Raw genomic sequence first — 25456 nt, forward strand, 5'->3', positions numbered from 1 at the left:
TGATCCAAGGTTCCTGGGATCTAGTCCCTGCTGGGCAGGGAGCCTACTTCTCCCTTTTCCTCTGTCCCTGCTTGTGTTCTCTCTCTCTCAAATAAATAAATAAAATCTTTAAAAAATAGAGCTACCCTATAATGCAGCAATCACAGTCCTGGGTATTTACCCCCAAAATACAAAAATACTAATCCAAAGAGATACATGCACCTCTATATTTGTTGCAGTATTATTTACTTATTTACAGTAGACAAACTATGGAAGCAGACCAAACGTGTCCATCAATAGATGAATGGATAAAGAAGAAGATGTAGTATACACGTATATTGGAACATTATTCAGCCATTAAAAAAAAAAAGAGAATGAAATCTTGTCATTAGCAATAGCATGGATGGAGCTAGAGACAAAGACAAATAACCATATGATCACATTAAGAAACAAATGAGCAAAGGGTAAAAAGAGAAGCAGGGGAAAGAGAGAGAGACCGAAAAACAAACTCTTATCTATAGAGAACAAACATGATTATCAGAGGTAAGGTAGGTGGGGCAGGGTGGGATTAGGGAAATAGGAATGGGGATTAAAAAGTATACTTACCATGATGAAAAAAATTAAATTAATGACTATAAAAACTTCATAGAATGCAAACTTCTGTAAGTTGAAGTGCTAAACATGTAGGCTATCTACATGTCATGTTATTAATTACTTTATAATACTAGCTCTAAAATACAGACGGTAAAATATAGGGAAAAAAGGAAGAGTAGAAAGAAACAAAGAGAAGAACACAAACTGTGGAGGGTAATTAGTGTTGGGCTAAAAGAAATCTGAATTTCATCCCACTGAAAAAGGGAAAATCTGAGGATACAGGCTTTCAAATCTGACTTTGGGTCCTCACTAAATGGCAAAATTTTAAGAAGTCTGTTATAACAGCCAAAAAGTTCATTTCCAAGCTATTGACACATGATTTGTGAATTAGTATATTATGGGAAAAAAAGTATTTCTACGATTTTTTAACTTAGAGTTTAGGAAATTTCCAATCTTGAAGTACTATTCTCCACTGTTCCAAAAGATCAATTACAATTCCTTTCCTCTCACTCTTCCCCCACCTCTCTCGTTTCCTTCCTTCCTTCCCTCCTTCCCTCCCTTCTTTTCTTCCTTCCTTTCATCCCTCCTTACCTCCCTTCCTTCTCTCCCTCCTTCCTCTCCCTTTCTCTTTTCCTTTCTAATGTTTAATCTACAGCACTCAGTTTCAAAGTACAGCTTATCACTGACCACACAAATTCTTATAAGCAGGGCTCATTTTTAGTGGGTAATGAAGTGTAAGGATGAAGTTTAAATGATGCAATATATCCAATGTCTAGCCTTACATAAATAAATAAAGGAGCATTTGTTTCATTTCACTTCAATACACACTTTTGCAAGGGAATGTTCTATTTCTTTTGGCACACACAAAAAATTCTAAGTATACATCAACATCTTTCTAATGTCGAAATATAGCTTTTGTTTGTCATTTATTCCAAAATAACCATATAATAAACATACTGGAAATTTTTGGGTGCCTTGTTCAGAAGTGAACAGGCTGAATTTCCTCACCGGATGCCTCATGACGTTGGCATAAGCACAGGAGGAAATTTACAAACTCCCAGTCATAATCCCATCTGGATGAATCTGCTATGTGTGCTAGCCAGGTCAGCCTTCACCTGCAGGTACTGAAACTTAATCCATCTGGAGATTCCTAAAGATAGCAACCCACTGGAGGAGAAATTGAAGGACTGCTACTCAGGGGACTATTGTAGGTATTCTCATCTTTGGAGAAGTGGGGAAAAGTAGGAAGATGTGAGGGAAGAAACTAGTATTTTTGAGCACTGATCATATAAACAGGGACAAAGCTAGGCTTCACCAATTTAATCCATTTACCCTTCAGAGCATACCCCGTGATGTGTTGTTCAACCTGTTTCCAGAGTAGGAAACCAAAGCTCATATGTGTGAAAGCCAATGTTACATAACACGTGGTAGAGATAAGATTTGAACCTGAAAAATCGTGACTCAAAGGCCAAAACTTTCAATTACACAATCTTGTCAAGAATATAAAAACAGATAAGTGGATTTTACAGAAGAAAAATCACACAAAGATTAATATTTGTAAACCCAAACTAGTACTTTTGTTAATATTTTTGTTAAATTGATTTAATCATCAGAGGGTATATCCATCCAAAACAATGTTGTTGCTCTTTTTAAAAAATTGATGTTGTTCTTTTTAAAAAATTGTATTTGTTGTCAAAATTGACTGTTACATTGGTATACCCTGCTGCTTAAGATGTCCCAACTGACCCAGGAGCCTGGCCAAGTGGGTAATTGAGAAATGATCCACTGGACTTGTAATGGTAACTAGTCAATCTTGATAATCTGCACTATAAAATACTGCTTACTATAAAATAGTTCAAACTTCCATATGAAGTTTGAAAGTGAATTGAGATAGATTCACTTTATAGGGCTTAAACACCCTTGAATTTTTTATTTAAAAAATAATGGAAAGCAGTGTTACTTATTTTTGTTTTTGTTGTTGTCATTTTCATTATTGTTATTTTAGGAATTACATATTTTAACCTGCAACTTCCTCTAAAACTATTTACATGTTTTGAAAAGAAAGTATGAGGTAAGGAAAGCACAGCTGAAAATTTTACCAAACTTAAATATCCAGTGAATATCATATGTATAGTGTAAAGCAAACTTCAGATGCCACTGATGTTAGTTATCCCAAGAGAAAAAAGGTGTGTTTATGTGCGTGCACATGTATGTATATATGTATACACATGTCTGTGTACATCTAAACTGCATATATATATATTAATTCACTCAAGGCCATGTTTAATTCTAGAAATTATTCATATTTTTTTAGATTTTCCAACCCCTGTAACTTTTTATTTTAATTATAAAAACAATGTTATAAATGAATGCTGAGGCCAATGTGTACTTAGGTATGAAGGATGGGAGTGGTCCACCCTGAGAACAAGGGTATTTGATCACTGACATTGTTTAAAATTGTTATTGCCTCATGATGGTATGATGTAGACCAAATTTTAGTTGGTTTTCTAACTAATTTTAAATTATCTACTAAAAGGCACTTGGAGTAAACCAGCTCAATTGATTTGCCTTGGGAATGCCACTGACTTAAGGCCTTCTAGGTGAAAATCACCTTGTTTAAATTTCTTGTTTCCTCATCTTTAAAGTGAAACTAAAAGCGCTTACTGCAGAAGCCTGACATGAAAATTAAATCAATTACAATATGGAAAGTGTTTAGAATAGTGATTTATATAGAGTAAGTATTATAACACTGTTTGCTGAAATAAATAATATTTACAAAAAGACCAAGTTCTGAGTCTGCCAGTTTTATAGATCAGGAAACTGAATCTCAGAGGGAGTCAAAAAATGTATTCAATGTCAAAGTGATGAAATCATGGCTTAAATTCAGGTCCACAGATACTATACCCATACTTACTCTATCTCTTCTACACACAACAGGTGTTTTATGTTACTCATGTTTCTAGGAACAGATCAGTTCTTTAACTTATCATTGAGTATGGCAGATATTTTGCATATTGACTTCCCAAATTATTAATTTGCATATATATTTTTAATCTAAAGTTTTATGTTATTGCTGGAATAAGTGCACTGAAGTATGATAAGGTAAAAGCTGATATTTATTAAGGAAAAGTAAATTTTACTCAACCTTTTAAGCTACTAAAAGCATGCAAATTAGGTTGTTTTGTTATTTTAAGAAAAAGAACATTTTGTATTGAAAAAAAAGTGCCTTTCCAAGAAACCACTAACCAGATGTTGGGGTCTTGAGATATCCCAAAGGGAAACTGGTTTAAAAAAAAAAATGATGAAAGAGCTCCTTCCACACAAAAAATCTAAGAAAGTACACACATATTTTATAACTATGAATATTTTTTGCAAAACAATTTAGCAAATGTGCTTTATCATCAAATATCAGAACCCTGGAATACCTTAGTTTTGAAAATATGGTTTAAAAGAGAAGAAAAACACAAATAACTAAGAAATATTACTCGGACAATGTTAATGCAATAATTAGGTGGAATATGGAAAGGGAATGCCAGATATCTAAAGTCTATTAGACACATGTGCCAGGGACTGAAAGTCTGTGTATAGTAATGAAGTGTTCAATCTTTGATTGTATTTGAAAAAACAGCATTTAAAGGCTATATGGTATATTCATCAGCCAGTTATTTGTCATCAAATGTTTATTGAGTGTTTATTATGTGCAGAGTACTTTACTATATACAGATATATTTATTATGCATGTAAGAAAAAATACATACACATACACACACTAGAAACTAGATGCCATTTTAACTATTCTGATTTTGTTTTCACTCAATTCACCTTGTTTTTTTTTTTTTAGGTCCTTTCTTAAAGTGAGGTTTTTTTGGTTTTTTATTTCCTTTTGTTTGCTGTACATTAGATTTCCAGAACTTATCTGGTAATTGTGTATGTGTGTGTGTGTTTTCTGGTAATTTTTTTAAATAGGTGATTTAGATACAGTCAGTGTGAGTTCATGTTCTATGAACTGTAGCTCCTGCTATTGGGAGATTATTTTTTAACCAAACCTCATGGTGGCATGCCTATCCTTTCTCATTTTATCAAACAGAAAATGTATCTCAAAAATAGACATATCATTATTCTGAAAGAAAAATCTTTTCCACCCTGTATCACATCCATCTTATCTACATATCTCCTCTACTAACCTGGTTCAGAGCCAAAGTGCCTAAAAATGAGTTTTACTCACCACAGTGATCACTGCGTAAGGCAGAGTGCCCTAATGGACTCCACCATTCAGTCACTCACGTTTAAGGTGTTTTGCTTATGTGTATGTTGGTTTAATACTTTGTCATTGGCAAAAGAAAAGCAAGTTGGAAGTGTATTAAGTACTCTTCCAGATGGATTTAGCTAATTCTTGGGAAGGCCTAAAGTTTAGATAAGTGGAGACTGTAGAAAAGTTTGGATTCTTCCTGTTCCTAGTTTTCTTAGTGTTTTAATTTCATCTCCTAGTGGGCAGCTTTTTGTTTTATGTCACTGGGCAGATGGCCATTGGCTCTCTTTTCTGGTTTTATTGGAAGTTTCTTCAAATGGCTGTGGTAAATTTCAATGAACTTTTTTTTATCATGCTCATTTCATTTAATTTGCTGGTTGAGGAGTTCCAAGTCAAACAGAAATTTCAGGCAAAATGCTAAAAGGGAAAAACCTGAATCCAAATCAGCAGGACTTAAAAGCAACACTGTGTGTGCCGGGAACTTGCCCAAAGATCAACCCAGTTGGATAGTGATAGGCAGCTGTGACATTACCTGTCAATGTTTGTTTCTCCAGAGGTTCCCAGGAACCACTTCATGCTTGCTGAAGCTCTACTTCATAGCTTGGAGCCTGAGTAATTGGATATCTTTGAAAGAGAAGATTAGGTGCCCTCATGAAGGCGCCTTGCTGGGTCTTGGCTGAAATGTGAGGGCAGCCCTGAAGAGGAATTACACTCACGAAGTCCCCTGAATTCTCTCTTTGTGAAACCCCATCCCCTTTGTTGCTTGCTTCTGGCAAACTGAGAGCATCCTGAGAATGGGTCAAGGATCTTTCAAAGGAATCCATGCCAGCAAGACTGAATCACATTTCCAAAAGCAAACGGTAGCATTTTTCAACATCAGACTGGGGACGTTATGACAACTGGCTACAGACACTGTGAGCATGACAGGAATGGGAGATGGAAGGTATTTGTCCAAAAGACAAAATATGTCCTACAGGGTATTAATCTTTAAAACTAGCAAAAGTTTCTAGGTTGATTAAAATAATGCTGCTTCTCTGCTTGTTCCACCATTTATTCCTGCTCTTTTTCTGCTCTACATCTGGGTGGTCAAAAACACTTTAAGACTTAGAGGATAGACATTTAGGAGTCCTCAAGTCTGAGGGACAGTCTGTACATAGATACGTAGATATACTTGGAAATAGGAGGTAACATAGAAATCTTCTACCCTGAACCCCCTAATTTTTCAAGTAGGAAACAGGCTTCAAGGTGGAGTAATTTATGTCAAACCAAGCAAGAGTTGCTAAATTTAGAATAGATATCCTTCCTTATTTCCAGTTCAGACCCCTTTCTACTACACTAAAATATAACGAATGAAATCTGATGAAATCTGCTTGTGGATCTTTATATTTTGGTCTGAACAATAATAAAAGATAACAATGAGTGGTTATATTTTTAAATATAAAGAAAATAATAGAAGCAAATATATTGCTGGAGGCACTGGTGCTTACTAAAAACCATCCTTACTTCTTTCCATTGTACACTCCTCCCATATCTTCGATCCACGTCATTTGGAAATTTCTGGGTTCAAATCCATACCATACAGGAACTAATTGCTGCTCAGGGAACTAAACTCCAGACTTCTCTTTGTCTAACTACAGTACTCCACCAGAATTTTTGATGTGGAACTTCTCAGATCAATATGAGGCACTTTATTTTAGTGACAAAAGACATATGGCCCCTTCATACTTTGATCTAGATCAGTGATTCGCAAAACATGTTCTGCAGGTACTTGAAGATTCCCTGAGTCACTTTGAAGGAGTCTACAAGGTCAAAATTATTTTTATAATAATATTAAAACATTATTGGGCTTTCTCATGATGTTGAGATTGTCCTTGGTGCAAAAGCAATATGGATAACACTGCAGATGACCCACAGCAAAACAAAGCAATGTTACCCATCAATATTGGTTATCATGGTATTTTTCACCACCACAAATTTGCATTAAAAAGTTTCCCTTTTCAATGTACTCAGTGGTGAAGCAGTAAAAATTATTAATTTTATTAAATCTTAATTCTTGAATTCACATTTTTAGTATTCTCTATGAATACACAGAAGTATGCATAAAATATTTATGCTGCACACTTAAGTGTAATGGTCATCTCCAAGAAAAGACCTCATAAGCTGTGTGATGTTCAGACTGACTCTGCCTTTCTATTTATGGAGCACCAAGTTCATTTCAGTGACTGACTGACAGACAAGCTATAGTTATTCAGAGTTGGATATCTGGTAGCCATTTCTCAAAATGAATAAAATGTGTCATTTTAAGGAAAACAGCTAGAGTATTTGTTGTGAAATACAGACTTCAGGCTTGCTTCTTTTTTTTTAATGCAAGTTTCCAAGAGAAAATAAAAGTATTAAAAACATTGTGTTCACCACTGTAAGCCAGACATCTTTCCAATATATAAAGACTCTTCTAATGTGTTAAGTGTTAATATTGAAAGTTGATTTTTAAATACTTTATAATGAAATATATCATGTTTGGATGATTTGTTTAATTCAATGAATCAATATCTTCCATATGGCTAATGTCTAATGTTACAAGATCATATGGATGGAAGATCTATTCAAAGTGCAAGACCAATGTGTTTTAATATAATATTGTATACAAATTTGTTAACATAGATTTAGATTGTGCATTTTAATGAACATTAAAGAAACTTCCACAAGTTTGGGGGGGTAGTAACAAAGAAGAATATTCATAATTATCTGAAGAGGTTATTAAAATACTCTTCCCTTTTCCAACATAACTCTATAACCCTGTATTTTCTTCATGTATTTCAGCAAAACAACATATTGCAGAAGGAGATATGGGTAGCCAGTTGTCTTCAGTTACAAAGATTTGCAAAAATGTAAAATAATGCCACTCCTTTCTCTAAAAATTTTTGTTTTATTAATAAGTATAGTTTTTGTTGAACTATGTTTATGTTAGCAAGTAGGTTTACTGTAGTGATTTTAAAAAATAAAGAAATACATATTTTAAAAATGTCTCCATTTTAATTTCTAATGTAATAAGTATCAATAGATAGTATCCATGCAGACAATTGGGCCTCAGTAATTTTTAAGATGTAAAAGAGCTCTGATATCAAAAGGTTTCAAAACCTCTGATCTAGACCTACTGTTCCAAAGAGATATGATTTAGGGGTTAAAAAAAGGGGTATGTTGAACTGTTTGACAGACCTTCATTGATGGTTTCCATTAATCCCTTCTCTCCCTTTAAGTGCATGCTGTTTCTAACATCAAGAGGTGGGAGTCTGCTCCCTTTGTCCTTTAATCTGGAGTGGCCTTTTGACCTGGCTTTACCAGTGCAATGTGGTAGAAGTGACATTGTGGGATTTCCAAGCCAGGTTTTAAGAAGACTTACATCTTCTACCTGAGTATCTTGGAATGTTCATTCTTAGGATACTAGGAAAGCAGCCACATGGAAAGATTGAGTGTGGTTTCTCTGGTGATTAGACCTAGCTGAGTCCCTGGGTAATAGCGAGCAACAACTGCCAGTCATATAAGGAGGTTCTCTTAGTTGATTATTAATTTATCACAATCATAATTATGAAGAATATATGCTGACCTCAACAATTTTGGCCATGGGTCTTGAAAGAATATATTATACAAAATGTCTTGATTAATGACCAATAGACCCAAAAGGAGTAAAGTTCCATTATGCAAACAGAAATTCATTCTGAGCCTTTTTTTACAAAGCTTCATGGTAGTCCACTATCATTTGAATAAAAAAGACTGCCTGATTATACCATCCTAATGGACTTTATAAAGCATAATCTCTAGAATGGACCTGCCTTATTGCAGAAGTTTTAATGCACATTCTTTAATCTGAAAAGAGACTGAGGCTGCGTCCTGGAAGAACTTGGTGGTACACCTAAGTTGACCAGTTGAAAGTGTGAAGCACGCCAGTAACTCTTTCTGTTTCATATGGATCATATTAGTCCTAGAAAGTACTCCTATAGAGTACTAGGAAGAAACTGGAAAGTTCCTATGTAATTTAATAGAGACTATATGAAGAGTGATACATACTTCCTCTTTAAATTTTTTAAATGGTGTATAAAATGAGTATTTTTATGGGAAAGAGGAAGAGATAAAATGGAAAAGTAAAAACTATCATGTGTTACTCTAAGAGGTGGGTTATATAAAAACGAGGAGGAAGAGGTGGAAGAAGAAGTGGACCGAGGAGAATATTCATTGAGCGCTTTACTTACGCTTACTCTGTTTACGATGGTTTTATGAGGGTGGTACTGTTATTATTCCCATTTTACAGATAGAAAAACTGAACAAGCTAAATTAGAGTGGACATGATATATATGCCAGGAACAAAGGGGGGCAAAAAAACAAAGTGCATCTTTAATTTCTGTGGTCTGAAATTGTGAAACATTAGCAGGTAGAGCACTTTCAAAGGTCATTACAGACATTGGTTCAGACGTGGCTGCAAAATTCTACTGTAATCTATTTAATTGTAATCTATTGTAATCTATGTAATAATTCTTTTGTATCTATTTAATTTGCAGATACAGGTCTAAATGACAGCCCACAGAGTGGCAATACAGTCATTCACATGACTAAGACAGTCTTTTTGGATTCAGATAGGTAAAATATGCCTACTATTTAAATTCCCTACAGTTTATAGTCATGATGGCCCAGCATAAATATGACTTTCTGAATAAAAATGTGGTGACTTAAAAATGGAGAATTATTCTGCCTAGCGAGCGAGATTCTAACCATGTCTTGGCCACTACCTGGGACTGTGACTTTGGGTCTTCAGTTTTCTTATGTATAAAATGGTGCAAACATGTTTTCTACCTTCCTCATGGGTTTGTTCTGAACATGGCTAGGCCTATATATGCTGTTTGAATAGCCAGCATTAGTCCTTGGTTTTCTTTGGGCATATATAAGTCTATCTTTCGTAACATATTGGACTTCAGTTATCCAAATTCAGGTTAGCTTGGGAATTGAAGAAAAGAATAATTCCGCAGGGGTCTGGGAGAGGTAAATTTGATATATAAGGCAATTACACTTCATAATAATGGATGTGGCAGAACCTTGACAGGATAGCAAATTAAAGACGATCCTACTCTATGTTAGTTCCATTGCAAATCCTTCTCTGGAGACTCTTCCATGTCCAGATTTGAGAATTGGCTTAATTTTCCTGGATATCTTTTGTCTGTTTTAGCTTACAGTAAGACCAAACAGAGGATAACATATAATAAAAACAATCACATACTGCCAAAGTAAACCTCTGTGCAAAAGAGGAGGTTTGTAGTGCCTTAGAAACATTTAAATATAATTAGGAATATATATATATATATTAATGTGTGTGTGTGCGTGTGTGTGTATATATATATATATATATATATATATATATATATATATATAATGTACAGAGCAAATCCAAACAACAGAACTGCAGAAAATAGTTGTGGCTACTCCCTTCATCTAAAAATAATTTCAACCTAGGCAATGTGGTAAGGGTGCTGTAATCTTCTCTTGCACATTTTTACATGCCAGAAATATTGAAACATAGTTTTTCTTAAAAAAAAAAAAATCTTGTTGCAGCAAGCACTTTGAGAGCACAAAATCAGCATCTCATGCTTCCTACTTCCTTTTCAAAATGTGTTGTAAATTACATTTCAAAGGCTTATACCTACATTCAATAACTGTGTTCCCTTTAAGGCCAACAGGTCAAATACACCATAAGGTAAACTACCCATAATAATTTTTACCACATCATCTGCTCTTCAATGATTTCAAGAGTTCCTTATTTTAAATCTCATGCTCAGAAAACTTATTTCTATTATCAACACACCCACTTAATACATGTCTGCCTATTGGAAGAGAGACCTGCCAAACTCAGACTTAAGCTTTATGAAACTGAACAAACTGCAACCTAACATTGACCATATAGTAAACAACAACATACACTTATGATTAGAAAGCAGAATCTAATTCATTATGATCAAGAAGTTTTGACAATTCAGCTCACTTTTGGGTCACAACATCAAACTGAATGCTCTGAAGCTTGTCCTATGCTTAGTACAGAAGATACTTTGTGATATCTGCTCCTTACCACCTCTAGGAAGTTCACAAAATGGTCAGTATTGTTGTTGCTATCCAAAGCGAGGTAACCAAAATTATGATGTGAGATTAAATCATCAGAGAATCTATCGTTTGAAGATCCTGAAAAGAAACCAGATTAAATCCCCAAAGAATTGCTTAAAAAATGGTGCAGAATGATCAGAAGAATAGAAAGAGGCCTTTACTTTTCATTTATTTAATGAACACATGAACAGCAATTCGTATTTGGTATTATTTCAAATTTTTTTAAGATTTTATTTATTTATTTGACAGAGAAATAGAGAGTACAAATAGGCAGAGTAGTAGGCAGAGGGAGAGGGAGAAGCAGACTCCCCACTGAGCAGGGAGCCCAATGTGGGGCTCGATCCCAGGACCCTGGGATCATAACCCAGGCCAAAGGCAGCCACTTAACCAACTGAGCCATCCAGGTGCCCTTCAAATGTTTTATAGATAATAACTGATGTAATTCTTAGAACAACCTTCTGAGGTAGGCACATTTATTATGCCCATTTTGTAGACTGAGAAGCTAAGGAAGGCACTGAAAGAGGTTGATGTCTCTGCTTTTTATTCTCTGCACTATCAAAACAGCTGGGCTTAACAAAGAGCTCCTTTGACTCAGATTCCTAATCTGTAATATTTGCTGTCATTAAACTTTTTTTTAAAATGGTCACATTTTCCAATTGGCATATCAGTTGCCAGGTACCACTGAAATGAAAATTTAATTAAAAAATTAACTACTAATCAAAAATTATTTTAACTCATAAATATACTTACCCAAGCCCAAGTGCAGATTTCTGTCCATGACTATGGCCTCAGATGATGTGTGTCTTCACACCTCTGGCTCCCATCATAATGTGGGCTTGATCTCCTGAGCACTGGGGAGCAACTTTCACCGTATATACGACAGTCTAATTAGTGTCTCTGTCCCTGGCCCCAGTTCATCTAGAAGCCTCACTTAATCTTTTTATTTTCTCACTTATTTTTTTATTAATTTAAAAATGCATGTGTTTATTATAATAGGTACAATAATGTAAAGACATATTTTCTAAAAATAATTATCTCTTCCACGTTGACACTCCTGGGTTAATAGCCTGACATTCTGGTATGCATAACTTCACAGCCTTCTCTAAGTTAATATATATAAACATATGCATATGTGTTTGCTTTAAAACATACGCACAAAAGTGGGGTCACACTATACACATTACCGCACAACGTACTTTCTCAAAAGAAAACCACAATGGATATCCATCTGAGTCAACAGAGAAATATAACTCATTTGTTTTAATAGCTACATTATATTTTAAAATGTAGACGTGTTGAAATTTTTTCAACTATTTTACTCTTGAAAGAACTTCAGCCTCTCTCTAGTCCCTTAGACATGAATACAAAATATCCTTGAAAACAGTCTTGTATATAATCATATGATTACTGGTACATTTATTTCAGTAGGAAAAATTCCCAAAATGGTATATAAAATGTCATTTTTGCCAATTCTTTTCAGAATGATGGAAGTAATTTATTCACTTCAATATGTTAGAATATCTCTTCTCCTACATCCTCAAAAGTATTGGGTATCATTCTGCTTTAAAATTGTGACAATATATCGGGGCGCCTGGGTGGCTCAGTGGGTTAAATAAAGCCTCTGCCTTCGGCTCAGGTCATGATCCCAGGGTCCCAGGATTGAGCCCAGCACAGGGCTCTCTGCTCAGCAGAGAGCCTGCTTTCCTTCCTCTCTTTTTGCCTGCCTCTCTGCCTACTTGTGATCTCTGTCTGTCAAATAAATACATAAAGTCTTAAAAAAAAAATTGTGACAATATAACAGGAGAAAAACTTTATATTTTACTGTACTTTTAATTTTTATTTGACTAATAATGAGGATAAACACCTTTTTAATTTAGGAGTCACTGCAGTTACAAATTTACTGATATGTTGTTCTTTTCATTATTTTTTTTATCAGTTTTCAAGCAATTTTTATAAATCAATCTCTTTTTTGTCTAGTTTCTATCACCTTTTGCCACAAAAACAGGTCTATGTTTAAGCATGTGGCCTTCGGGTTTTCCATTTCTCTTACGAATATCTCCCCTACTCCTATTCTTCTCCAAATCCATTTTATAATATTTTAATAGTATTATTTACATTATGTTTTTTCAATCTACTTAGAATTAATTTCATGTGTGGTGTGAGGTAATTTTATTCCCTTCCAGAAGGAGTTCTGGTTTTGCCAAACTGTCCACTTAATAAATGATCTTTTTTCTCATTGGAACAAAATGCCACTTTTGCCTTATATTAAGTTCCTACATCTATGTGGATCTATTTTTTGTCTCTTTATTCATTCCATTGAGCTCTTTGTCCATTTCTAAGCCAAACTGCATTGTTTTGATTATGATGGCAGCATCAGTCTTATTATTTATTGAATAGGGCCTAATACCAGATAATCAATGAATGTTTGAACATGACATGCACAGTGTAGAAGAAAAAAATTAGTGTTCACAACAAAAATTATATCCTGAAATTTCCACACAAATTACATATTACTTTCTAATTTTTTCCATCAGAGCTTGCTGATGTCTTTACTTTCTACCTATAAGTATTTATTACTAGTATTTGAACCTGACAGTGAACACTCTATAATAGATCAGTGACTTCCCAGGATTTCAAGTGGGGAGAGGAGGCTGCCCGCAAAGGAGGATGAGGGTACTTCTTTGGACTACGGAAATGTTCTATATCTTGAGTGTGACGGTGGTTAAATGACCGGACACATTTGGTGGAGCTCAACAAACAGTACATTTTTAAAATGTGCATTTAATTGTATACTGATTTTATCTCAATAGATTTGACTTCTATGTTTGAATGGGAAATACATCATTTTTTTCTATATTTGGGGGATAAAACCCTACCTACTTTTTGCAATTCACAAAGTTAGAATCCAATTATGACTTTGTTTCAACCCCCTGTAACAAAACGAATGTAGAATCTTAATGAAGTCACTGATGCATTTAGACTTTCTGTCTTTTGAAGAAAGTTACATTTGAACCGTTTTTAACTCCACAGCAATTTGTGGAGACCATTCATCCTGGGGGAAACAATTCACTCTTTTATGTAGATTCATAGAAGTTATTAGAGTTCCCAACAAGCATTCCATGACCTGTGAAAGGTACTGATATTTTTCTAACGCTCGGGGTTAGGGCTGGAGGTCTGGTTCTTAGTAGCTTCTAAGCAGTAAGTTTCCACTTAAGGAAACTGAGGCAGAATGAGGTTAGGGTTGGTAGAATTACAGTGTTCTCATTCCCACTTTCTCTACTTTTGTCAGCGCATTTAGGGAAAACTCTTCTCCCAGCTGACTCTTACTAGAATACACAAGCAAGAAACTAGACCATTACTTAGAAACCAGAGGCCAAAAGCAAGAGAAGATTGATGAGCATTTCTGCTGAGAGCTAGCCCCAGTCTCAGTCCCAGACAGAAGGCCAGGAGGTTCAGTTTGGTAATCCATTGAAACAGCCCTGATGGTAGCTCCAGATTTAATGTTATCAGGGTTTATCCTAGAGGAGTTAGTTTTCAGAGTCAGAATAAGGAGGAGGAGAGGGGGATGAGGGTAGGTTTAAGAGATATGGTGACAATGTGTCTGCTTTTTCTCACTTGTGAAAATGTAGGCTATCTGGAGGTAAACTGATAGAAGCCATCTTGAATTAACAGATTACCACTAATACCTTTTAGCCACCTATATAAAACTACAGAGTAAACTTATGTGATTTTTATTCCCAGCACCATTCTACTTTTCAGAGGATTTTGCTAAGCCTTTCCTTCTGTGTTTATATTTATATTTATATTTTATTACATTAATTTCATATTCATTATTTGGACAGGATAACTCAGCATATTCAAACCATATGAAATATTAATAACCACTACAAATTAAATGGCTCTTCCTAGAGCTTTCTTATGGATCTTTTTCCCCCTTGAAAAGCCCAAAGGTGATCAAGTTTGGCAGAGTGCTCTGGTATTTCTTTCAAGTGGGGTCTCTCTCTGTAGATTGGAGACTATTAAGGTAATACTAATATTAATACTAATAAATAATAAAGTAATAGATGCTATCAAGTAGCATAGAAAAGAGCACTCTAAATGTTGGAAATGTTCGACAGTAGTGAGCTGCCTTCAAAAAGGAATACCTAGAAATGTCCAAGCTGAACCTGGATTGTTTTCTTTTTGTTCCTTCAACTTTCCTTTATTGAGCACTTGGAGCCTCTTATAAGGCAAGTGGCTAAAAGATTTCATGGTGGGGGATGGGTCTGGACTGGGTTTGGATGGGTCAGAACTCAATGACCTATAGGGTTTCTTCCATTTCCATGCTTTTTAATTCCAAGTTTCCACATATGCATTCAGTATTTCCAAAGGAAAACATCAGGCCATGTATATAATTCACTGGTTTCATAAGTTCACCTTCTATCACTGAATAATTTCCCACTATATCTTTGCCAATTAAAGATAACATTAAACACTGTTACAAGTCTGCTCTGATCTATGAAAGTCATAACAAAAAGTGGCAAATGTAAACATCTACTGCAGTATTTTACTCTGGCTTGAACTGTAAGTCAGGATATTGTATAACATCTACAAACTATTGTCACTTCTATGCTTTACAAAATGTGTTTCCTTGAAACATACAAATTTAACTCTGTGTCAGGGTATACCGTTAAAAGGCATATGGAATTGGATACTTAGCAAGAAGAGTTGCCAAAATATAAATAAATAAATAAATAAATAAATAAACAAACAAATAAATAAATAAGCCAGGATGCACTTTTTAATTATTGTGTGCCCAGAGTGAGAAACCGAGAGTAAAATAATTGGCCTCAAGGAGGGTATCATTGTCTTTTGCTTCCTCATTCTTTGGCAAGCGATCTCATTCTCTAGAATTAGAACAGAAGCTTTGGTGCTGATATGCTATTAGGAAAAGGATTTGATTATTGGGTTAGAAAGCACTTCAGCATCTGAATAGCAGAGAGAAAATCATCTCTGGAGTTTGTATTTGAGAGAGACCATGATCTGTTTATACCAAAGGTACTAATAGAACAAATAGGGAAGGTAACCTGAAAAGAACATCAGTTAGTAGTAACAGCTAGGGCTACTTTGGGAAGCATAATGGGAAGATCAGAGATTGACCAAATATCATGCTGGGAGGTTCAGGATAGGCGTTTGTTTATTTAGGCCTATTTATCCTAGATTAGCTGAATTATTTTTCATTCATCTCCACATTTTGCCCCTTGTAGACACTGAAGTCTAGGTTTTCAACCATAAAACAATAATTAAAAATGAGTATACTAGACAAGCCATCATTACCTTTACAAATGGCAGATGATGGAGATATGTCAAGAAATTAAATCCAAACTGAAAATAGCCCTTTTAAAGATTTTTTCCAAACACTGACTATGCACAGCCATTGCTTACAGCTTTATTCCCTTCTAAATATTCTATAAGATAAACTAAAAGGAGACAGAAGAGGCTGATTGGCAGTTGAGCATCTCTCCTGTTTACTGGGTAGTGAGGACTGTCAGGCAAGCTGATAAATGCTAGTATCAGAGGGAAGGAAGGGACTCTGGCCGGAGAAGTGAATCACTGGTCTCTCATTGGGAACTATAATGCTGCTCTACCTTAAAGGAGTATTTAAAAGCTCAATGAGGCAATTTCCATCCTTTGATTTCAACTTCTTCAATAATGGTATTAGTTTTTTGTAGAAGGAATATGTAACTTTCTGTTTCTTTTTTGTTCCTGTCTTTTTTTTGTTTTGTTTTAATTTAGAAGAAGGGTGTCATAAAAGCATCTTTCCTAGAAGAACTATGGATGCCTCTGCTGTTTTTCACCTCCCTGTCCTCTGGAAACACCCATAAGGGCAATGGGCCAGGGACATCTGAAAGGCCTATGGCAAGCAATATGAAAATGATGGAAAATTTTAGGCTCAAACAAAATAAAGCCAGATGCTTCTGACCCATACAAACATTTCCTTTGTCTGATGGTGACGTGAGGGGCTCTCTGCCTTAACAAATTTCACTTTATCCCCTCTTTCTATGAGTCACAAGTCTGTGATAACTCACAAAAATACCAGGTGTTTCAGGAACATGACTTTATCATTAACATGGTTCCCAAGGACCACTTCTTTTACTGCTTCCAGATCTCTGAAGCTGTGCTACAAAAGCCAGGCAGCACTACCTTCTTCCCACCTAAAGTTAGGTCCAGGAACACTGAGCAAGGTTATCAAAGAATGAGTTATGTCTCAGAACCAACCATTCCCCTTGGAAGTTTCTTATTTGCCCTCATTGTCCTTACCTCATTCCAGTTCTCTGATCTTGCTTTGTTGAGGTCATAGTACCAGTCCTCAAAGGCCACATGCAAGCCCAGTTAGCAGAGTTGTATTTTCACTCTCAAAACACTTCATTCTGTTCAACGAACCCACCAAATGCCCTAATTGGCCAACTTGCCCATGCATGGGAGGGCTTTGGTTTGCTATGATCAAATACTAAAGTTGGAATGAAACTAAATCGAATTATTATCAGATTATCAGGGTTTGGCTGATTCTTTGCCCTTCATCATGAGACAGATGAATTCTGAACTGGCTTGCTACCAAGTGCTGACAAGAACTCTATTACGGGAGGGATCGGGAAGTGTTAAGCATCCCTGAAGGATTTATATATATTTTAGGCATGCAGCTACCTGAATACCCATAGCTTATTAATATGTCCAAAGGAAGAGAAATAGTTTTCACAAATTTAGTTCTTATTTTATGCCAGAGCTTTGATTCCATTAAAGATTGTTTAGTTTTACAACTGTTTATTGATCATAAGATATATACAACATAAAACACAACCTAACATACTAATTAATTGTGATGACCCATTAATAACCTGTTTCATCTTCTCATGAACTGCCCGAATTTGACATGGCAATGGAAACTTTCCTTTATCCAAGTAAATGATTTTAGACTGCCTGTGCTTACTGCCTCCAAGTATCACTTTTTAGTTATAGTTTAGCTTATGAGCTCAAATGTAGTTTAGCTCATTTTAACAGTTGTTGAGACTAAGCAATTTGTACATGAAGATTCATTATGCTATGTGTTCCACTTTTGGGTGTGTGTGAGAACTTCCATATAGTTAAAAGTATAATTTAAATTTGTTTTTGTAAATTTTTTTTAAACCCAATTATTTCAAGGGAGGTATTAGGACTTAACTCAAAGATGGACTTGATTGCAAAAGCAAATGACCTATAAGCTTTAAAACTCTTCACCAGTTTAAAATTGTAAAAATTCCTTCTGAGCCAAAGAGAAAAAGATTTTCTATCTTTTGTAGTATTCACAAGCATGAAAAGTCTTTTGAGGGTTCATATAATCCATTTTCTGCTCTCAAAGCAGATTTTAATCAAAACTGTTCTGGAGAGAGTGATACCTAGGTTTTGCTTTGTGTTGTGTTTTTGTTGTTGTTGTTGTTGTTGTTGTTGTTTTTGTTTTTTTCCCTTAGCTTTCAAATTAAAAAAATAATTTCAGGGGAAGCTAAATATAATTCATGTATTATTATAGAAAACAATGTTTCTTAATTTAGGTTCATATCTAGAGGAATGGAATAGAAAAAAGAGAGAAGAGATTACAATTAGAAAGAAATGTAATCTTTATTCCACAAAGAAATAGTCTGAGAAGACACTGGGGCATTTTCAGTTTTTGATAATGCTAACTGTTCTGGGAAAATAACAAGAAAGATTCTTTCAGAGTTATTTCAACAGCTGTAGTATTTAACCAAATTAGGAAGTAACAAGATCAGACAATAGGCATAGAAATTAGAATATATATTTAAAACACACAAATTTACAAAAAAAAAAAAAAAACACACACAAAAAAAACCCCATACACTTTTCAAAGCCTCCATTGACATCCCAAAATATCCAGGTCAATTTTAGTTTGGATGAAATTAATTTTAAAGTTTTGACAAATACGTAACACAGTATGTTAGTGTTATATCAGTGGCTATAAGTAGGGACCAACGTTCACACAGAACAGTAACTACTGGAGAGAGAGGAGGGGACACAACTTCGTGGATGAAGCTTTTATTTCATCTTCTATTCCAGAAGCTTCTCCCCATGTTCTCCGACTTTCTCTCTGACCTGTACCTTCTCCATCACCAATAGCAAACTTTTAGAAGATCAGTGACAGTAAGGACTGTGATAGACTTAGGGCAAAATGTTTAAAAGAGGACAATATTTGATATTCTAAAAATTTTCCCTGAAAACAAGATTCAATTCAAATGATGTTATAATATGTTAGGCAAAGAAGTTATCAAAACAAGTGATCATAACTTTTTTTTTTAATTTATTTAACAGACAGAGATCATAACTTTTATTGTATATCAAAAACCACTTGTTGCTCTGCGTATTAATCAGCATGAAGAAATAAGCACTTCTTTCTCCAAATTAGTTGTGTTTATCCAGGCTTTTAATTCTGTCTCATTAACAAGGTTACCATTTCAAATATAGGTAATGGATTGACTCCTAGAGGTGAAATAGTAAAAGGCTTTCAAGATCTTTTGTAGACAATCCCTGGCCCAAAAGTCTGTTCCAGCAATTGCCTGGGTCAGGCTCCAGTCTCACTAAGTCTCTCCATAGAGAGTTCTAAACTTTTTCCACTACACCACCATAAGAATGTGAATCCTGAAACCTATAAGGTAAACTGACATGAAAGAGTCAGAACAGTGGTCAGACACATGAACTGATACCACCATAGCTTTGAGAAGCGACCCCAAAGATAATGTAAGATGATAGGTACCACACTTGTGGGGTAGAAAGGACTTAGGAAATGTCAGGGAAGCTGAGATGTAGACACACACAGACTGGCCCTCTTCAGTGAAAGGTCCAGCACAAAAAGGAGGATTTCAAGTAGAAGGTCTTTTCTCTCCTTCCAGACTCCCAACTTTGCTCAAAACACAGTAGAGCCATCTGTACATCATTAGGAGAGGAATGGGACTTTCTAAAACATGTAAATATTTATTAAATACACACTAATTACTGCTCATCCACTACTCTTACAGTTTATCTACAAGTCCCTTTCTAAGGGACAGTTTATCTTCTAAGTCCCTTTCTAAGGTAGGACACTTGAGAGTCTAACCCCCATTGCAGAATGTCAAACTGGGAAGGAGGGGAGTTTGTTCCTTTCAAATTCATCAAATATATTTCAAAGATTTTATTTATTTATTGGAGAGAGAGAGAGAGAACACAAGCTGGTGTGGGGGTGGGGCGTCCCTGCTCAACAGGGAGCCAGACTTGGGGCTGATCCTGGCACTCCAAAATCATGACCTGAATCCGAGGCAGATGCTTAACTGACTAAGCCACCCAGTCCCCCTATGCAAATATATTTCAAAATACACTTAATAAATTAAGTCCCCCTCCCAAAAAGTTTGCCTCATGATTACTACTAAACATATTATGATCCTTCAGACAAATTAGACAAACTCAATAGTACTCTGGTTTGGTTTGGTTTTGATTTTGTTTTTTTTGTTAATGCTCCATGAAAGCAAAATGTTTTGCCTGATCTGTTCTCTGCCATATTCTGAATGCCTTCAACAGTGCCTAGTACATACAGGTCCTTGGTAAGCAGTTAATGAATAAATGAGTCAAAGTGTTTTTTTTATAGCAGTGGACATCAAGCATCACAGTTGTCTGAAAAACAGTAAATGTCAAATCACAGCTTTGTAAGCAGGGGACAGTGTTAATATGCTCTTCTCATTTCAAATTTCTTTTAAAAATAACTTGGCAGTATACACATTTACAAAAAGTCCTCCTAGAAAATGGCTGATCTTCTTCAAAAACCCATAAATGTACATCTTAACCCCACTGCCAATATATGATTGGTTTTAGCATCAAATGCCAGTTTCTAACCTTTAATCCTGCTGTAAAGTGTTGCTTTGAAATGTGTTTCTGGGCCTTCTGCAAATTGTTTTGTGGCTTGCTGACTGCCACAACATTCTGAGTCCATAAACTTTGCTTTTTGGGGACCAAGTCATAGATAACTTATCCAAAAAAGTCTTTATTTTAAGCTCTTGTGGTTGATATGCAATTGTTCTACTGTTCAGCAGTTCATTCTGGGTAATCATTTAATATTAACTGATCATCTGTCACTATAATAAACGTGAAATACGCATTTCTTTTCCTTTTCTTGTCATCAGTTATATTTTTAAAAAGCTTAATATTCAGATAAAACTTGCCTCTTCCCTTTTTTTTCTCTTTCCAAATAAAACCAATCTTGCAAAACCACTAAAATGCAGGAGTTATCAAAGAACCACTGTAACAATCTTGGCTATTTCTACAGGTTGGAACAGTCATTTCATTTTGGGAGCCCTACATACTGTTCAGTAGATTAGAGAGATGAGATAATGCACTAAAGATCTGAAGCGACCTGCTTTTAACTCCTCAAAAGGATAATACATAACTGAGGGCAATGAGTGGGTTGATTGATAGTCGTTAGCCAAAGGGTAAGATAGTTGAACTTCACATAAAACTTCCATTAGTTCAATAGTCCTTTGATGCAGGATTATTCTATGTGCACTTAATAATATGGTAAAATTCATTGTAGAATTCAGATTTGTATATACACAAAAACTAACATACATGTTTACATATAAAGTCATGTTTATGCTCATTGTTCATTTTATGGATTCTAGTTCTCTGAAAAATCAGTTTGGAAAGATCTTTTAAAAAAGCAGTTTACAATTAATGTTTAAACCTACAACATCCAAGAAATGTGTTGTCTTTGCTTTGCCTTAATGCTTATGTTGGATAAAACAACATTCTATCAATGGTATCCTAACTTTGCTCCTCCATCCTCTCCACATCTAGGATTTTGAAATAATAATGAAAAGATTCAATCAGACATTGAGTGATTATTTACTTGGGATGCTATGGAGATTCCACTATTAAGAATTTATCTCAGTGAGGCGCCTGTATGGCTCAGTGGGTTAAAGCCTCTGCCTTTAGCTCAGGTCATGATCTCAGGGTCCTGGGATCAAGCCCCGTATTGGGCGCTCTGCTCAGCAGGGAGACTGCTTCCCTTCCTCTCTCTCTGCCAGCCTCTCTGCCTACTTGTGATCTCTCTCTGTGTCAAACAAATAAAATCTTTAAAAAAAAAAGAATTTATCTTGGGACACTTGGACAGATTTACAAAATTATATGTTTAACAATGAACATTTCAGTTTTGTTTGAAATGGTGAAAAACTGGAAACAACCCTATATCTGCTGGCTTGCTTTTAGCTGCAAGTAACAGACTACCTGACTAAGGAGGCTTAAACAATAATAGTTTATTAGCCCCTAAGAATTCCTTAATTCATTGGGGGTGTGTAGTTTCCAGCATTAATTCAGCAATTTAGGAGTGTCATCAAAGATTGAGAATCTTAATCTTTACATCCTATTATCCTCGGCATGGTCTTATTCTTAGTCTTTACTCCTCATGGTGACCTGAAAGCTCCTGTAGTTCTAGACATCCTACCTCATATTATCACATCCAAAGTCAGAGAGAGTAACAGAAAGTCCAGAAATCAACCCATGCTTATATGGCCAATTAATCTACAACAAAGGAGGCAAGAATATGTCATGGGGAAAAGACAGTCTCATCAATACATGGCACTGAGAAAAACAGCTACATAAGAAGAAATCAGAGGAGGAGGAGAAGGGGGAAGAGAAAAGAGGAGGGGGGAGGAGGAGGAGGAGAGGAGGAGAAAAGGAACTGGGCCACTTTCTTATGTCATATACAAAAATAAACTCAAAATGGATTAAGGCTTTAAATGTGAAACCTGAAACCACAAAATACCTAAAAGAAAACATCGGCAGTAATCTCTTGGACACTGGCTTTAGCAACATGTTATAGATACATGTCCTCTGGCAAATACAAAAGCGAAAACAAATTAATGGGACTATACCAAAATAAAAAGCTTTTGCATAGTAAAGGAAACCATCAACAAAATGAAAAAAAGACAACCTACTGAATGAAAGAAGATATTTGCAAATGATTTATCCAATAAGGGGTTAATATACAAAATATATAAAGAACTCATATAACTCAACACCAAAAAAACAACCTGATTAAAATGGTCAGAAGACTTGCATAAACATTTTTCAAAAAAAGATACACAAATGGCCAACAGATACAACAAAGATGCTCAACACCATTAATGATCAGGGAAATACAAGTCCCAACAAGAAGCTATCACCTCATACCAGTCAGAATGGCTACTTGTATCAAAAGGATAAGAAATAACAAGTGTTGGCAGGCATGTGGAGAAGAGAGCAGCCTCATGTACTCTTGGTGGGAATGCAAATTGGTGCAGCCACTATGGAAAACAGTATGGAGGTTCCTCAAAAAATTTAAAATAGAAATACTTTATGATCCAGTAATTACACCATTGGGTATTTACCCAAAGAAAACAAAACATTAATTCAGAAAGATATATGCACCCCGCACAAAATCAGGACTTTTAAAAGTCTGTTCCACTGAGGGACATCGCTCCAGAGGCTAAACCGGGGCGAAGCCTACGCGGGGTCAGCGTGGCCTCAGGTCCCGCAGGGTCACAGAAGGATCGGGGGTGTCTGAGTGTCTCAGAGCTTGTGGGTATTGGAACGGGAAAGCCGGCTACAGAGACAGAGCCAACAGTAAGCTCGCAGCTCGGTGTTACCTTGAACCGGTCGCAGGCTCGGTGAGCTCGGAGCGCGGCCGGAGGTCAGGCAGACGGGAGTAACTGGGCGCTGTTCTCTGAGGGCGCACTGAGGAGTGGGGCGCTGGGCTCTCGGCTCCTCCAGGCCGGAGACCAGGAGGCCGCTATTTGTATTCCAGTCCTCCGGAACTCTACGGAAAGCGCTCAGGGAACAAAAGCTCCTAAAAGCAAACCCTAGCAGATTACTCACCCCGGCCCCTGGTAAGGGCGGTACAATTCCGCCTGGGGCAAAGACACTTGAGAATCACTACAACAGGCTCCTCCCCCAGAAGATCAACAAGAAATCCAGCCGAGACCAAGTTCACCTACCAAGGAGTGCGGTTTCAATACCAAGGAGAGCAGCAGAATTCCAGAGGAGGAGAAAGCAAAGCATGGAACTCATGGATTTTTCCCTGTGATTTTTTTTAGTCTTGCAGTTAATTTAATTTTTTTCTTTTTCATTTTTTGGTTTTTTTTTCTCGCCTTCTGGTAATTTTTTTTTTAACTTTTACCTTTTTCTTTTTTAACGTTTTTTAACTAGTTTATCCAATATATATATTTTTTCTTTTTTATATTTTTATTTTTCTTTTTTTTAATTCTTTTCTTTTCTTTTTTTTCTTTTTTCTTTTTTTTTCTTTCTTCCTTTTTGAACCTCTTTTTATCCCCTTTCTCCCCCCTCACGATTTGGGATCTCTTCTAATTTGGTTAAAGCATATTTTCCTGGGGTTGTTGCCACCCTTTTAGTATTTTCCTTGCTCCTTCATATACTCTTATCTGGACAAAATGACAAGACGGAAAAATTCAACACAAAAAAAAGAACAAGAGGCAGTACCAAAGGCTACGGACCTAATCAATACAGACATTGGTAATATGTCAGATCTAGAGTTCAGAATGACAATTCTCAAGGTTCTAGCCGGGCTCGAAAAAGGCATGGAAGATATTAGAGAAACCCTCTCGAGAGATATAAAAGCCCTTTCTGGAGAAATAAAAGAACTAAAATCTAACCAAGTTGAAATCAAAAAAGCTATTAATGAGGTGCAATCAAAAATGGAGGCTCTCACTGCTAGGATAAATGAGGCAGAAGAAAGAATTAGTGATATAGAAGACCAAATGACAGAGAATAAAGAAGCTGAGCAAAAGAGGGACAAACAGCTACTGGACCACGAGGGGAGAATTCGAGAGATAAGTGACACCATAAGATGAAACAACATTAGAATAATTGGGATTCCAGAAGAAGAAGAAAGAGAGAGGGGAGCAGAAGGTATACTGGAGAGAATTATTGGGGAGAATTTCCCCAATATGGCAAAGGGAACGAGCATCAAAATTCAGAGGGTTCAGAGAACACCCCTCAAAATCAATAAGAATAGGCCCACACCCCGTCACCTAATAGTAAAATTTACAAGTCTCAGTGACAAAGAGAAAATCCTGAAAGCAGCCCGGGAAAAGAAGTCTGTAACATACAATGGTAAAAATATTAGATTGGCAGCTGACTTATCCACAGAGACCTGGCAGGCCAGAAAGAGCTGGCATGATATTTTCAGAGCACTAAATGAGAAAAACATGCAGCCCAGAATACTATATCCAGCTAGGCTATCATTGAAAATAGAAGGAGAGATTAAAAGCTTCCAGGACAAACAACAACTGAAAGAATTTGCAAACACCAAACCAGCTGTACAGGAAATATTGAAGGGGTCCTCTAAGCAAAGAGAGAGCCTACAAGTGGTAGATCAGAAAGGAACAGAGACCATATACAGTAACAGTCACCTTACAGGCAATACAATGGCACTAAATTCATATCTCT

At 35.9% G+C, this 25456-nt stretch overlaps 1 protein-coding gene across 4 annotated transcripts in view; it reads right to left on the bottom strand.

Moving 5' to 3' along the window:
- Positions 1-25456, bottom strand: part of ANGPT1 (angiopoietin 1) — a 249404-nt gene that overhangs the window by 120995 nt on the left and 102953 nt on the right. Inside the window, exon 1 of one of the 4 annotated variants that reach the window (XM_032315591.1) lies at positions 11714-11823. The exons of the other annotated variants lie outside the window; for them this stretch is intronic. The gene's annotated coding sequence lies outside the window, so the exon portion shown is untranslated. Of the gene's footprint in view, positions 1-11713; positions 11824-25456 lie in introns of those variants that run through there. 4 annotated transcript variants of the gene reach the window in all.

The sequence above is a fragment of the Mustela erminea genome, chromosome 16 (genome assembly GCF_009829155.1).
Source record: "Mustela erminea isolate mMusErm1 chromosome 16, mMusErm1.Pri, whole genome shotgun sequence".
In the NCBI taxonomy this organism is placed as follows: Eukaryota; Metazoa; Chordata; class Mammalia; order Carnivora; family Mustelidae; genus Mustela; species Mustela erminea.